A 17,134-nucleotide genomic window follows, 5' to 3' on the forward strand; every position below is an offset into this window, starting at 1 on the left:
AGGACCCTTTTCACTTCCTATATTGTACTTTTCCTATCAGGTATCTCTAATTCTTGTAATTCATACTTATTTTTGGATTTGAGGAAGTGAATGATCCTTGCAGCTTCCTTAGGCATGTCTCCCAGTTCTGCTTTTACTCTCTGTATGGCTTCTGTAGCCTGTTTTATTAAGTCAACTTGCTCAAAAATTACTTGGATGGATGACCAAATATCATTGACATAGTCAATGATATTGGCCCAAATTGTTCCTTAGCCTATCCAATGGGTTCCTTCAAAGTTAATTCCTTCTCCAATTTTTTTATTCTTTCATTCATCCTAGTGGCTTTCTCCACTTCTTCCTTGTGCATAATCTGGGCAAGCTTGTAGTCAGTCTTTAGACTTGTCACTGTTTCCTTGAGCTTTTTCATTTCAGTGGTCTAAATGGACATGTCTTCCATTGCTTTGACCAATCTGCTTTCCTCATCACCTGTTGACCATGTTGGTGTTGACCCTATTGTTGATGTAGATGTTGTAGAAGCTAGCAGTGTTGTAGGCATTGTAGATGTAGCAACTAATGATGCTTCCAAAGTGGAAGGTACTGCAGTAGTAATGGTTGGGATAACAGTGGCAGGGGCAGTATCTAGACTAGCTTGTTTTACCTATATCAAGCTATCTAACTCTTTTTCCATATCCTTCAATTGATCATTCAATTGTAAAACCAAGTCCATCATCTACTCTTGATGTTTTTGGCTCTCCATGACCTCTTTTGTCTATGTTTGCTCTGAATGAGGAAGCTTTAATTGTTTTTTAAGAGTTGCAATGTCCTCATTCTTCTTCTTGATCAACTTCTCCGTGGTTTTGATGTCATTGGGATCATGTCCCAACTCAATTACCAAGTCCTCCAATGACTTGATCATGTTGTCCTTGGCCTGTGAGGAGGCCTTTTCCAATTTATACTGGGTTGTAATGTTATCCAATGAATTTTGTAGCTTATGTGCAACCATGGCCTTCCCTGTCAGGGTGGAGTAGATCATCTCTCCAGCTTGCTTATGGAATTCTATCTGGTCAATGGGATGAACATTCCTAGTGAACACTTCGAAATCAGTTTTCCTATAGTCAGCTAATGTCTTTGGCTGCTGACCAATAGGTTGCATGAAAGACACCTGCATTTTCCTTGTTTGATGTCAAAAGTTGACATTAACCTGCTCTAATTAGCTGGTGTGTGCTTGAAGTATTGGGCAAATGTTTCAGCCTTCAACTTCTCATTTCTCAGCTTGATCTCCTTGTACCTGTCCTTGATATATTTTTCCTTGTATGTTTTCCTGGTAAAATAAGAAACCTGAACACTAAGCTGTCTCTCAATCAGTTGAGTGTTAGATGTTTATGGCTATTGTGTTTCTCCTGAGGCAATTGTGTCTTTGCTACTTTCCACCATTGTATCAGTGTCAGTTATTTCCATTGATTCAATGGTTTCTTCTTGTTCAGTTACAAGATTCATCTTTGGCCTTTTCCTGAGCTCAAAATGCTCATTTGTGATCTCCATAGCAGAACTGGAACCCTCCTCCCTATTTCTCTTTGGGTTTCTCTCCTCATTTGCTGGGGTTTGTAAAACTAGAATGCTATTCATGGGTTTCCCTAGTTCTGGAACCTGCAGGAAAGAACTTTCATCAATTTGTTTCTCTACATCAATCAGTGTATTTTCTACATCCACTATTGTGTTATCCATGTCAATTAATGTGTTTTCCAACCATTCTGATTGGTTGTCAAACCTCTCAATATTCGTCTAGGATGGTGGATGAAAGGTCCCAATTTGACCTTGATCCTTAACTTTTTTATGACCCCATGAGGGTCATACTGCCACATAAATCTATTCCTGAATTTCATTTCCTACAATATCTTGCCAGCCTCTGGTCCAGCCTCTCTGTTATTGCAAATGAAGGGGCCTAATTGATTTTTCGTTTTAAACTGGGTTTTCTTCTTAGCTGCTAAGAAGTTGACTTCATCGGAATTGATGATCTGCCTAAAATATTCCAGTGAAAATATCCTCATAGGGAGGTATTTTGGCAGTTTGTAAGGGGAAATTTGGCATCCATAAATTCTAATATCTGTGTGGTTCTGGTATAGATACCAGTCTCCCACCTTGTTGTTCTTGGCCAACTATAACACCCTTTTTATTTCTTGGTTGATTTTGGGCTGAGGGCTACTGGTCAACATGTTCATGACTAGATGGACAAATGAATCAATGAATTCCTTATAGGTGAATGCAGTGGAGTATTTTTGGATCAAGGGTGTCCAATAAATAACTGACTTTAGATTCCCTTTGGTATCCAACTTCTGGATGCTGACAGGGAATTTGTCTAATTGATAATATAAAAACATATGAAATAACACAGAGGAGTACTTGAAGACTCTCTCAATTGGTAGTCTGGTGAACTATTCATGCATCCTGTCTATAATGAACTGAGCATAGTTGTAGATGACAGAAGGAGGCTTGCCTGGGCTAAAAATAGAAAGAAAGGCTAGGACAACCTCATCCACATGTTCATCTGTGGTATATCCTAGGATGCGAGAGAGCATGGTAATAATTTGTCTACCCCTCCTTGAAAAAATGGTGGCAGCATAAGGAGGACTATCTGTGGGAGTATGGCAGTCCTCTATAATGAAATTCTGGAATATTTGGGCTATTTTGGCCAGGTATATATTCACATATAGGTCCAACAAGTCACCAATAGATAGTGGGGTCTCATTAGGGCTTGATTCGACCTGTAGAATTTAGTTGATAGACTTTGCAGTAATGATTAATAACAGCTACTGATTAGGGGTGATAATAGCCCTTTGGCTAGGAATGTAACAGACATGACAAAAGTAGATGATGTTAGGCAATGTGTGTACTTCTAGGAACAAATACTTGGGTAAATTAGATTCCCAAAGGTGAATTTCATCATTCTGGTTTAGGAATCTGTCCTTACTCCAGCAGTGGAGATTTAGAAGGTAAGTTGGGGAAGCAGTATCCTTTATTTGAAAATATTTGTCTGCTAATGCTAGGTGGTTGATGTCCAGGTGAGGGGTTGACAAAGGTCTCACATCCAAAGAGGTCTAGGAAGCCATGACTGAGTTTATGGATATGAATTAGGCCTGTAGAGATTCTAGAAGTGAGGTTTAGACACCCTGGAATAGTGGGATTACAGATACAGTCTGTAAAAGAAGGGTTTTGGGTATACAAGTAAATTCTCTTCAATTTAGGCAAGTTTATTGATTAATTTCAATTAATTAAGCTTTCAATTGGACTGTACTTTTCAAATTGAGAAGGTCATTCTGGATTTTCTCAAGAATACCGAGAATTTGGCAGTCTAGATTGCAAACTGGGTTCAATGGTGAATGTAGAGGGTACGGTAGCTTGAGGTGTCAACTGGTTGCTTGAACTGGGTGTCCGGAGCATCTTCAGGCAACAAACGGTGGTTAATTTTGGTCGTAGAGGTTCAAGGTGTCACAGAATGGCTTGAGCAACAATTATAGTGAAAACGAGTGAAAAGAGTGAATTGGGGCATTTCCGGCCTTTTAACGGGTAACGATCATATTTTGGCACGGAAAATATGAATGAAAAGTAGGCATTTTTCGGCTTTGGTGGGGAGGTGGTTTTTTGGGCCATCACATCACTTTTGGAGGGTAGGCGGTATTTTTCACGAGCACGTAATCTAGCCTAGGGTCACCACGTAGCAGGAAAGCGCCCAGGCAAAACCGCGAATCTTGCGTGCTCTCAGGCTACTATCAATCGGACGGTGAACCCGCAATATGGATGCGCACCGTCGGATCTAAGGGTAAGAGATCGGATGGCAGTCATGTGGTTAAGCTGCATAGAGGGAATCAAGGAAAGGATTTGTGGGGCCTGGGGTTTAATTACAAATAATTGTAATTAATTAGTAAATAAGGTAAGGATTATATATAAGTAGCGGGTTTAATAAAGTGGGCCCAGGGGTTGTGTGGTGTGATTTTTTAACTGCACCGAAGGTTGGTGGGTTAAAAGGGTTTGTTGGGGAAATATGAAGCGAGGAGTTAGTTAAATAATGCAGGGGGATAAGACTTAGGATAAGGGGGTTTTTTGGGTTTTTAAAGGGAAATAGGGAAATTAATAAGGGGGGAAGTTAATATTTGTAATGGGGAATGGTTTTCACACTAGGGAAAGGGGGTTGTGGGTAGGGAAATGATTTTTGAAGGGTAATTACTAGGGAAATGTGTGGAACCAAGGGGTAAGGGTCAAAATGAGGGGAAAAGTGGATTTATAAATGATAAAGGGATAATGGGGAAATTAGAAAATAATCATGTGGGAGCATAGTGAAATGAGGGGGAATTAGTTAAACCAGATTGTGAACATGCTTTTCTTTCTCATAAATTCCCCTGTACATGAAACATAGTATTAAGCATGATAAATGTGCAACATTTCTTCTACCTACCCTATGATAACATTTTTTCTTCATTTTATTGGGTTCATTTGAGCTTGCTGACCCTTTATTTCCTTTTCTTTTTACAAGAAAACTATCTAATTCTAACCTTATGACTTCCAATGGCTCAGATTAAACTGACGAGCTCTTTTATATTCTCTACCTAACTATTGATCTGCCAAGGTTAAACAATTTGGCTAGATATTTATTCTCTATCTATCAACATAAAATTTAAAACATGAATGAGTCAAGATTAAGCTATTTGACCATCATGGACTATGGCATTTCTAACAAGTTGCACACAACCTTATTTTGCATAGTAAAGTAAAAAGTAGTGGCATTTGAATTTGCACACTTTCATGATCTAGTTTATTTCTTTTTGGGGTTCATATTTTTCACTTTTTTTATCTTTTTCTCTTTCTTTTTGTACTTTGATTATTCTTTTAGGACATACCCTCTTTACATTTTTAAATTTTTAATATGGAAAACATTTTGCAGAAAGCAAAAGTATGTACAATATTACAAGACTAACCATAACCAATTCAAAATTATGAATCCTATTATTATAGAACCCTAAAAACTACCATGCATAGGTAGACTCTTTAGGTAGTTGAGGTGATCCAAGTCCGGATGTGACAAAGGACCTTTCCAAGACCTTTTACTTTCGTGATGTGTTAAATTGCATTTTTAAAAGAACATAAATGAATACATCTGCATGTTGTAAAGAAGAGGAACATGTCAATAATCAGCAACATAAAAACATAATCCGTTGATAACAGAGTTCTTCGGGCCCCAGTGTCAAGATGGTGTGGGCCACTGCATTAAGTGTTGTCAATAGTGATGATGTAATAGAGATGATGTCGCTATCATACAAGGAAAATGCCCTCATGCAGGAGTGGCACCAAGAGATGTTCCACTACATGAACTCTCAATCAAAATAATCCTATCCGTATGACACAAACTCATGCATGATGAGCATCCTGCCAACATGGCATAAAAGGGATCTCAATGCAAACATAGATGATGACAATATGAGTATCCCATCCACATACAACAAATAGATCTCAAAACACAACATGACGAATCATGACAACAAGTACATCACATAGATGATTCCATGTCACATCAAGCAGGAACCATGAAAACAAGTAATAAACAAGATCCCTCATCAACATCAAATAGGGATCTATGCAACAAAATGCATGGAAAAATAAGTACATGAACACTACATATACCTCAACCAGGGGCCATCTGAAGAAGCAGATGTCAAACTACTGAAGTTGTTTGTGCCATTGATCTCACAGCATAAATTGCATGAAAATCACTGCTCACACATAAATGTTAACACCTGCATTCCACTTAGAAAAGTGGTTGGAAAATGAAATGAGCGAATGAAAAATTTGAACACACCATCAGATTTGTGGCATCGAATAGTGCAAAATCAACTGTAAAATTTCTGAATTCTGAGAAATTGAGAATCTGGGGCTCAAGGAATCTTTTAGATTCCCCCTAGATTCCTCAAAGATTCTGCTCCATGGGTGGACTAGAAATCTACAACTCAAAAGGAAAATCTAACCTTGCCATTGCAATGCATGCAAAAAACCATGAAAAACGACTGTAAACTTGACTATGTTCCGACAAAAATATTTTTTTACCTCCCGGGAGAAACTTTGGGCATCAAAGAATATTCTACCTCCCTTGTCTTGAAATCCATGCCCACTCCTGGTTCCTCCATCTCCTCCCCAGGTGCACTGGTGAAATGAAGGTTTATATAATTTTTGAGGGCAGACAAACCAAATGAAACAATTTGGTATAGCGAAAAATAGGAAAAATGGTTGAGGAGGGGTCGGGTGGTCAATCCCCGCCCCTCTCATTTTAACATTTTATTGTTTTAAAAAACGAATCCGCATATGATTTTGGGAGGGGTCGAGTCTGCATTGGATGGCCCACACCTTAACTCTCGCAGCCCAAAGTTTACAGTGGCGCATTACTGTTTTGAGGTACCATGGATGGTTGCATTAAATGTTGACATAAGTGGGACCATTGGGGAGTTATGATGTGGGGTTACGTGTGAGGGTGCATGGGAGGCGGGCCGGCCACACCAGCCGAGCGGGTTTGAGCCTTGCCACCCTCGGTCTCTCATGTGTAAGTGAGGTGGGGCATGGGTTGGGTCCACCGGCGATGGCCCGCCCACTGCCCTTGTAATAATGTTTTAATAGATATGTGGTGGAGATGGAGGGTCCGGCGAGGTCATGGACACCGGCCTGATTTTTCTTTTAAATTTTTATATGTAGTTTGGGTCCTGGTGGGGGTGGAAGGGGTCATGTGTTGTGGGGAAAAGTATCCGACTCGGAATGACCCTATCCCTACTCTAAGGGTGATAGTTCCTTAGCAACAACTGAAAGTAAAGCTTTGATATTTTTCCTTTATGAAAGTACAGAGAAGGAAGAAAAGATTGACCAACCGATGTCTTTCGCTTTTGTCGATCCTGTCTTCTCTCTTTGCCTCTTGTTCCCAGCTCCTTGCTTCCTTTGCCAGCCCAGCTACACAAAGATCCTGCAAAAACAAGAGAGGGAAACTACAAGAAACATGTACTCATAACTGATGCATGGATTAGAATGGATCAAATATACAGATAAAAACAATACATCATTGCAATACAAGTATATAGGAGAACATCAAAAGCTTTATTGATAGAAGAAAAAGGTTCTGAGAAGGTTACAACCATAAATGGCTCCAATCCAGCAGCACCTCCCCAGCAGCAAGAAATCTCCTCTTCCCCTCTATAAAAGCAATCACCCAATAGCTCTAACTGTAAACCAACAGCACTTCCTTGCTTTGCACAAAATTCCAGCCTCCTGAGCTCATAGGAGAGAGCTCAATATATAGATGAATTGAGAAAGGATGAGTCAGCTTGCAACTGATGTGTAGCTGCCTTGTGTCCTCTCTCTCTTCAGTTAATCTTTAGTTGATCTTCAGTTCTTGAGTCCACTTGGTGAACCTTGCTTCCACTTGGAGAAACAAAGCCTCTGACTCATCACAAGGCGAAATACCTGATCCAAGTGTCATTTTTGGAAGATTCCAAAGCAATGACTCACTGTGCCACTTGTCCTTTCTCGCTCAGCGCAGGTGGCCTTCATTGGTTTTGACTTTCAGCGCAGGTACAAGGAGGAGCAGTTGACATTCAGCGCAGATGCTCAGTGGAGCAGCTGACATGATCCAAAAATAGCCTGTTTTTGAGTGTTTTCAGGTGGAGAACTGATAGGAAGTGCTGTGGTTTGCTGACCTTGTTCCTCTAGGGGTAAGAAAAACATGTTTAGGGACTGAGGATCCCTGTAATTATTGACATTTCATGCTCCATGCTGCGAGGCACAAAAATGTCTATAACAGTTGCCCCCTAAAGTATGAGGTCGTTTATCGGGTGAAATGCTTTATCCAGAGGGTCCGAAGTTCATTCAAGTGCTGAGAGGTGCCCTGTAATACAATACAATACAATACATTATTTTTCATTCTGTTTTCATGATCTAGCTGAGGCGGGCATTCCCATGCTCAGCTTTATAAATACATTTTGGTACATAGAACAGACGATCGTCTGATGATAGACTGATAATTCTCTACTGAAATTATCATCCTTTGAGTAGAATGATCATCTGCTGCAATGATGTACATGACAAATGCTTTTATATTTCCTGAATATGTATCGCAGCCCAGATGGATGAAACTAGATCCGGGGTCTTCAAACTCGTTCGATCTTCACTCTAAGTACAAGTCGATCCATGTGAGAATTTCGCTGAAGTCGAACATGGAAAGACATCGCTTGATTACCGGTCAATGATGAAAACCGTTAACAAGCGCGAGAGGAATCACCGATAATGATAATGACCCTCAAGGTACTGCAGTACAATTCACGTGGCGTGAATAAAGGACTTGGTGTCGAACGCCATGCAAAATCTTCTGGTCGAAGGTCATTGATGTATACCTGTCGCCGGAAGTGAGAAACTTGCCATTGAGGCATGCAAGCTTCAAAGTACTGATGGGGTTGTTCCTAGATCAACTTCTTGGATAATGAGCTGAAGTCGACAAGAAGCGATCCGTCAAAGGAGGGCCTTAATGAATCCCACATCAATGACACGGAACGGAGCTAATGATTTTAGTGGAGGTGAAAACAAACTGTGACATATGATTCAGGGTGGCGATCATGAATGGATGAAGGATAATGTATGGCAGTGGATGGGACACGGTTGACACTTTCAGAATGACCTCTCTTGAACATATAACGACACTGATGCGATGGATCGGTAGCATTACCCCAAAATGTGGATGGTTTGGCGAAGACCATGGTGATGAGACCGGTGAATGAAACAACCCAACCCGATGTGGTACGGAAGAAAAGTGTCATGTTCAAGAGCAACTTGCTACCATTAAGCTTTGATGTTCTCCCAATTTTTCCCCTGTCATTTCTGACCAGTACCTCTTTATTTTTGTCAAGCTTGAGGAGGATAACATATGCTTGTTCTATAACCTGCCCTTCGGGCAAGCCCATCGCTATGATTTAACGAGCTTAGCGATAGGGAAACTCATTCTCGTCTAAAGACAAGTTTGTCGCTATTTAATCATTTTAACGAGTCTAACGACAAGGAAAACTCGGTCCTTTTCATTTTTAGAGAGTCTGAAAAGGTACAGAAAGTTAACTCCATAATTCCTTTTTCGTCATCTAATCCCTTAAGTCCGAAAAAGTATAAAACAATACAGAAGGGATGGGTGTTCGGTACTTTTAACGAGCCGAACAAAACAATCGCTCGATCTTTTTGTGTAATAATCCCTCAAGTCCAAAAAGATTAAAGTCTAAATGAGGGACAGCTCTTCCGGTCCCTTTAACGAGCTGGAAGGCCAAAACTCGGCAAACTTTTCATATTTTACGAGTCTGAAAAGAGCTCAAAGAGGACTCGTCTTTTGAGGAACGAGTGATAAACAGGGATAGCAGCAGATTCCAGGTACAGGTTGGAATTTTCCAATCACGGCAGTGTCACAAGGATGGCTAGGTGAAATCACTCTTCGCAGATGTTCCTCAAAATGGGTAAACAATCATATGGGGGTGAGCGATCGGCCAAATGAAATGGAGGTGACGGTGCACAAACACGACCAAGGCTTTTAAGGCTGATAAAATTACGATCACAATGATTATTTACCGGGATAGGTTCATTTTTTAATGAGCTTGAACTCTGGTGGAACCCTTGCTCATGCTTTTTCTATTTTTTAACGAGCATAAATTCCGCAATAAAACTGCTCGGATCTCGCGCTTATTTTTTAACGAGCATGAGCTTTATGCTAAAACTGCTCGATATACCAGTCATAAGATAAGAATGCCTCCTCTAAGGATCCATTTTTTATAGAGCTTGCGCCTTACCACAGCTATGCTCCAACTCATCCTTCCTTTATGTAAGTTCCGAAAACGGTTAATCTTAAAACCAGATAAATAACCGCCCCTAGCTTGCACTCCAAAAGGTTCGCATGCCCCCAGGTATAGGGTAGGATTTCGAGGCTGCCCCTCCTCTCCCCCACCTCTGCTTTTCTTTGGGTGTTCACAGCTACTTGTCATCTTGCCAATCTAATGTTAACGATACTAGTCTTCTCGTTATTTTAAGGGGTCTTACGCGGTACTTGTCTTCCCGTAGGCCCAACTTTTAACGAACAGCTATTCATGACAAGAGAAGAACACTACTCAAAGACAAAACATTGGTATTATTGAGGGAGGCTTGCCTCTTTCTTATTATCCGAAGAGGGTTCTATTTGCTGCCGCAAATCAATCTCTTTCTTCGGCGATGTCTATCATTAGGTTACTCAAAGATGGTTACCCTATGTCACAACAATAGAATCTCTTTCTTTGGAGGCTGCCCCTACTTATCCTTCAAAACATTTGTTTTAATGGGTGAGGCTTGCTTTTCCCCAAAGATGGTTACTGCTTGTTGCAATAAGGGAATTCCTACTTGGGCATTGCCCACTTCTTTAGACAAAGGTGAATGACTCTTTTGCCAAACACATAACTTTAACAAAAGAATATTATTCCAGAACAACCCCTCTTCCATCCACGGACGGGGTACGGACTAGTCATATTCTTCTGCGGAAATTCTACCTTATACCCAGGGTTTCTTCTGCCCGAAGCAGACCAGGGTGCATGCCCCCTGGGTTCCAGTCTTTCTTTCCGAATCACTCGCACTCATCGGGAAGGAGGACTGGGGGTGGAGGCATATCTTGAGTGAACAGACCATTTAGGATTGGTATTTGACTATTTGCGATGCGAGATCCCGGAAATGAAAGTTGGTCTACGAGCTTGACCATCCTTCCTTCGTGTGGAAAACACATTACTCTAAAGAGTGAGGAGACTATCGCTCCCATGCAATAAATATAGTCACGTCCAAGGAGTAGGTTATAATCCAAGGGTCCTTGGACGACCATCACGTTCATATTAACGGTCTTCCCTTTCAATGTAACAGGCACATTGGGGAGGATCCCTAATGGTCGACTGGTTCCTTTATCAAAACCTGAGAGATTTCTTAACTCAGGTAAAAGCGCCGGGGAACCCAGTGCTTTCCAAGCAACAGAGGAAAGGATACTCACAGACGCCCCTTCATCAATGATAGTACCAGCCATAATCATTCTATAGATCTGGACAATGATTCTGAACGGTATACTGGCTGGTAACCGGGGTCTGCCTAGTTGATTCCAATCAAAGGATACAACCAAGTTGCTTGGTGGTGGGACCGAATATACGGCCGGATATGACCCTGATGATGTTCCTTTCTGCGATAAAGGAATGGGCGCATTGCCTTGACGCTCATCAGAGTCGGTGCTGATGAAAAGAACCTGGATGGTGTCATCCTTATTCTCTTCAGTGAGGGTGTCGCATGAAGATGACTCTTCGGCGACGGTGTCATTTGAAGATGAAACTTCTGAAGGTAGAACCGGGTCAACTGCCGTATCGACCTTTGGACTTTCATCCGGTCTGGGTTCAGTAGGTTCATTTTCAGTGACTGACGCTTCAGCCGACCACTTGAGCGGGCCAGCTGTATTTTCAACCAACGAAGGACTTGGCACGAGTTTTTTGTATCCAGGAGGAAGTTTTACAGGTGAAACCGGACGATCTTCCAAAACTCTCTTCGCTTCGTCTAAGAAGGGACAACGGTGGATGGCATGACTGCCTTCACACAACTTACAGGGGAATCTTACCCCCCCTTTTTGTCTTGATCCTTCACTTTCACTGGTTGACGGAAAGCAATCAACCTGATTGTCAGAGGTTGATGCCCCCGAATTGTGCAGACGAGGGGACCAGTCCCTTAGTATCCGGGGAATACAGGGACAATCTCTGTGGAAATGGTCTCCTCTACATATGACACATGGCGATTTAGGCCCGGTCTGTGCAGTGGGTGGGTTTTTGTCAGATGTCTTTTGCTTGCCCCCAGTCGCCTTAGGCTCCTTCTTCTTCTTTTCTTTCTTCTTCTTTTCCTTCTTCTCCTTGGGAGGCTGACTTTTGCCGGCTCTACCTTGCGAAGACGAAGGATCAGAGGAAGAACTTTTGGAAGTAGAAGGCTGGTGGGCAGCTCTAGACTGATCTAACTGTTGACTCGATTGATCAGGAACCATGGTGGCCTGAACTACATTGGTTGAGAACAGCCAAACTGGCAGGCCTATTGTCAGTCCTGGAAGCGACAATGTGGCCATATGGGGCGCACCAACTTCTCCCCAAGAGGAAAAAGGACTAGGACTTCCATCTTGTGGACTTCCTTGGTTGGGGCGTTCCATGTTCTCAACTTACAGATCAACGCGGGAATAAGAGGTGATTATGTTCCGTTTAAAATGAATTTTATAATGACGCTTTATTAGACACAACTTTGCTTTTTCATGTTTTAAGAGTCGAGAAAAAGCTAAAGATGACTCTAGTCGCCTTCGATGTATTAACGAGCCCGAAGTGACAAATGCTCGGTTGGACTTTTTCAGTTATAGAGTTTGAAAAAGGCCAAAAGAAACTGCTCTGGAGATCTAGGCAGAGGGTGTGCCAAACCTTTCGCGAAACCACAGAATACGTTTTACGGTACGGGTGGTCGATCTTCGTGAATGCTGTGTTCACTGCATCGCGATCAGTAGGGCGGCCGACACGGCTTCCTAAGGATAAAGGCTTTATTCCTATAGGGGTCTCCCAATATACTCGACGGTACGCAGGAGCACAAGTCCGTATTGATACTTATCGCTTCACCGTGGAGGAATCACCCAACCACTCAACGCTAAGATATCACGTTTAATGACGCCGGAACACGTCTCTAGCTTAGACCTCTATGTGTTTGCGTTATGTTTCAATGCGTTGTTATGTAAATTCAATTCATTTTAATGTTGATCTTGCTTAGCAGTTTGCCTTTTAAGGATCACCACGAGATGTATATATACAACTTCCTAAATGCAATCTAAGATGAGAAGCAAAACTTTTCAATCTTTCAACTTTGAAAACCTTAATCTACTGAGGGAAAAGAAAGACATCAACTTTTCACACAGATCATAGAACACACACTAAATGCACTTTTTCCTAAATCAACATGCAAACTGTCAATAATGCATATGCACAATGCAGATATTTCTTTTCTTTATCCTTAATGTTGATGTAAGACAAAAAGGAAACTGTTGTATAACTTTGAATCTAATTTCAAGCGAAAGTAAACAAGCTTGTCCAAAATCAAAAGACACCTTAAGATCAACTTGTTTAGACACTGGAAATGTATAGATTCAAACCACAAAATGAAAAACAAACAAACTCAAACAGCCATGAACAGTAATAAAACTAGCTCTTAAGATCACAAAGACACTTTTACAGTTCAGGATCTAAGAGGCCACAGCTATACTGGTTTGCTTTTCACAGTGGGAAACTGTAACTGAAACAAGAAATACTGAAAGAACAATCACAGTTTCATCACACAACTGAGGCGGAATAATGTCAAGGAAAGTTGGTTTAAAGCAAGTACAAATGACAAGCAATCAGCAGCAAAACAACAGTGAAAACAGGGCCAAGACTCAGTAGGAAACCTCAGCAAGACACTGGCTAACTGGTCCAGCGCAGGCTCTGGTCTGTCAAACTGACTTTCAGCGCAGTTCCCGAAGGGAGTACCTGCGCTGAAATGCAGACTGCCTTTGGGCAGCCTGCACTGAGACACGAGAGTTGCGTTTACAAGGGTTTCCGGGTCATAAAAAGCTCAAAAATTCACTGTTTTTGCTGAAATAAAAAGCTATAGGTCAAGTACAAGCTAAGGGATGATCAAGAGGATGAAAAGCTATCACAAAGAGCACAAGAGTCCAGCCCTCTACTTTGCAATTGAAGGACTCAATTGCAGTTCGATTTGGTGCTCTCCTTGTTTATGAGATGAATAGCAGGAAACACAATAAACCAACAAGATACTAGGCTCCCCAGCGGAGTCGCCAGTTTGTTGTGGGGAAAAGTATCCGACTCGGAATGACCCTATCCCTACTCTAAGGGTGATAGTTCCTTAGCAACAACTGAAAGTAAAGCTTTGATATTTTTCCTTTATGAAAGTACAGAGAAGGAAGAAAAGATTGACCAACCGATGTCTTTTGCTTTTGTCGATCCTGTCTTCTCTCTTTGCCTCTTGTTCCCAGCTCCTTGCTTCCTTTGCCGGCCCAGCTACACAAAGATCCTGCAAAAACAAGAGAGGGAAACTACAAGAAACATGTACTCATAACTGATGCATGGATTAGAATGGATCAAATATACAGATAAAAACAATACATCATTACAATACAAGTATATAGGAGAACATCAAAAGCTTTATTGATAGAAGAAAAAGGTTCTGAGAAGGTTACAACCATAAATGGCTCCAATCCAGCAGCACCTCCCCAGCAGCAAGAAATCTCCTCTTCCCCTCTATAAAAGCAATCACCCAATAGCTCTAACTGTAAACCAACAGCACTTCCTTGCTTTGCACAAAATTCCAGCCTCCTGAGCTCATAGGAGAGAGCTCAATATATAGATGAATTGAGAAAGGATGAGTCAGCTTGCAACTGATGTGTAGCTGCCTTGTGTCCTCTCTCTCTTCAGTTAATCTTTAGTTGATCTTCAGTTCTTGAGTCCACTTGGTGAACCTTGCTTCCACTTGGAGAAACAAAGCCTCTGACTCATCACAAGGCGAAATACCTGATCCAAGTGTCATTTTTGGAAGATTCCAAAGCAATGACTCACTGTGCCACTTGTCCTTTCTCGCTCAGCGCAGGTGGCCTTCATTGGTTTTGACTTTCAGCGCAGGTACAAGGAGGAGCAGTTGACATTCAGCGCAGATGCTCAGTGGAGCAGCTGACATGATCCAAAAATAGCCTGTTTTTGAGTGTTTTCAGGTGGAGAACTGATAGGAAGTGTTGTGGTTTGCTGACCTTGTTCCTCTAGGGGTAAGAACAACATGTTTAGGGACTGAGGATCCCTGTAATTATTGACATTTCATGCTCCATGCTGCGAGGCACAAAAATGTCTATAACATCATGGCCCGCCACCCATTTTAATATATATATACACCCATTTTATATATATATATATATATATATATATATATATATATATATATATATATATATATATATATATATATATATATATATATATATATATATATATATATATATATATATATATATATATATATATATATATATATATATATATATATATATAATAAGCCTATGTGCCTTTTTGAAAAATCGAAAAATGGACCGAAGGAGACAAATTAATCGGGCTGTAAATTCGCCCGGAATATGGCCCAGGTTGGCTAGAATCTAGTCGCCAGATTTTGTCCAAATTGTGGCCTCCTTAAGCCTGCCTAGTCACCAAAGTCAACCTAAGATTTGACTGCGCCTAACTTTTGCATACGAACTCAGTTTGACGAACCGTTCACATCACTGCGATTAGGACGACGAGATCTACACTCTGGTCCTAGTCCAAAATCATTTTGATCACTTTGATCTTTGAATGTTCACAAGCCCTCTTTGTCTTGTGTGTGTCGCTAGAGCCACCTAGATCAATCCTCCCCACTCAGGAGCTTTTGGTCCTCTAAAATCATGAAAACAATCTACAAATTTTTTGTACCTTGTCTGCATCACAAGCGTCTTGAAAGGCCTCACTTCCATCTCCTTCACCTTTTTTCTTTGGAGCCTTAAGCGATGAGCTAACACCTACAACCTCTGCATACTCAGTGGTCAAGTTTACATCAATATGGACACAATAATCTAGCTACGAAAACAAGGCCAACATATCACTATTGCTCCAACATGTGATGGAAAACACATCATCGTTGTAACACATGATTTACAAACATCAGGCCAAACACTATCGTTTTGCTTTGACAAGTGATGGAAACACAACATCACTTTCACAGTTTATCATGCTACTTAAAATAAGACCACACATCATTTTTGTTGAACAAGTGATGAAAAACACATCATCACTTTTACATTTTAAAATGCAACAAATGATTTACAAAAGCACGACCATGAAATGCTAACATATCTAGAAACCATTTTTCACTTATCAATGTGAATGGGTTGCCTCCTTGTGGCAGTTTTTCTTATCAAATAATTGCTTCACCTGGTTCATGCATTGACACTTTGTCTTTAAGGCATTGCTCTGGATGGAGCCTCCAACAAGTGGCCCTTTGATGGCCATTTCTATCACAATGACTGCAATACATCTTCTTCCTCCATATCTGTTTAACATATTTCTTTACCTATTGTTGAGAGGGTCCTCATGCCTCATCCTGTTGTGCGCTGCCATTCTTTTCCAACACTTAGAAAATGTATGGTTATGTAATCCACAAAAGGTACCTATTTTTAGATGCCATGTTTTACATTCATCAGTAACAACATGATCATAATCGAAATGAACATTTCAATGTCGAAAGTGATTATACCTTTCCTTGCCATCTCTAGTGTAATTATGGCGATGAGAGCTTGTCTCAACTCTTTCCCAACAATGGAAACTGTCACGGAATGATGGGGATGTTTTCCATTATTCTCTTTCCTCAATGATTTTGACGATGTCTCGGAAGAATTTGACACCTTCGAGCATTCTCCTTTGGTGTATCTCAAGCCTACAAATTGAGGTATCTGCACAGCCTCCAATGGTTGAGTTATGCCTTGGTTATTAACAACAAGTTGTTCTTCCTCCTCATGCCTCCTCCTAGTAAGGAGCCTCATGTTTGTCCCTGTAATTGGGATCTCCAAATATCCAATAGAAATCATACTATGTGAAGATGAAACTGAAAGGAAATCAACATCTTTAACCTCCTCTTTTGATTTGGAAAGAACTGATGAGGGCTTCTCATCATCTGTTTTTGGTGCTTCACTAGCTATCTCGGCGTAATCCCCACCTTGTTTTCTAACATACCCAAGTCCTATTTGACATGGTAATTCCTCCACATTGATGGGATTGACAATGCCTTGTCCATTAACACCTAAGCCTCTTCCTTCATATCCCATCTTCTTCAATAGTTTGGAGCCAATTCCTATGGTATGATTTTCAAAAACAATTAAATCATCATTAGGACACATACATGAATTCAGAGAATCACATTTTACCTCACATGGGTCACGTTGCAGCTTTTCCAAGGCCTCATCCTTTGCTTGCAGCTGTTGTAGCAAACTTTCTTATTCTTCTTTCTCTTCAGGTAGAAGCAT

The 17,134-nt window shown here is 40.9% G+C and overlaps 1 pseudogene; it reads left to right on the plus strand.

Moving 5' to 3' along the window:
* The first annotated feature begins 419 nt into the window (after positions 1-419).
* LOC149218576 (putative cellulose synthase A catalytic subunit 1 [UDP-forming]) overlaps positions 420-17,134 on the plus strand; it is a 52,522-nt pseudogene continuing 35,807 nt past the window's right edge.

The sequence above is a fragment of the Pinus tabuliformis genome, chromosome Q, assembly GCF_031772625.1.
Source record: "Pinus tabuliformis cultivar Carrire ecotype Pingquan chromosome Q, CPIR1, whole genome shotgun sequence".
Lineage (NCBI taxonomy): Eukaryota > Viridiplantae > Streptophyta > Pinopsida > Pinales > Pinaceae > Pinus > Pinus tabuliformis.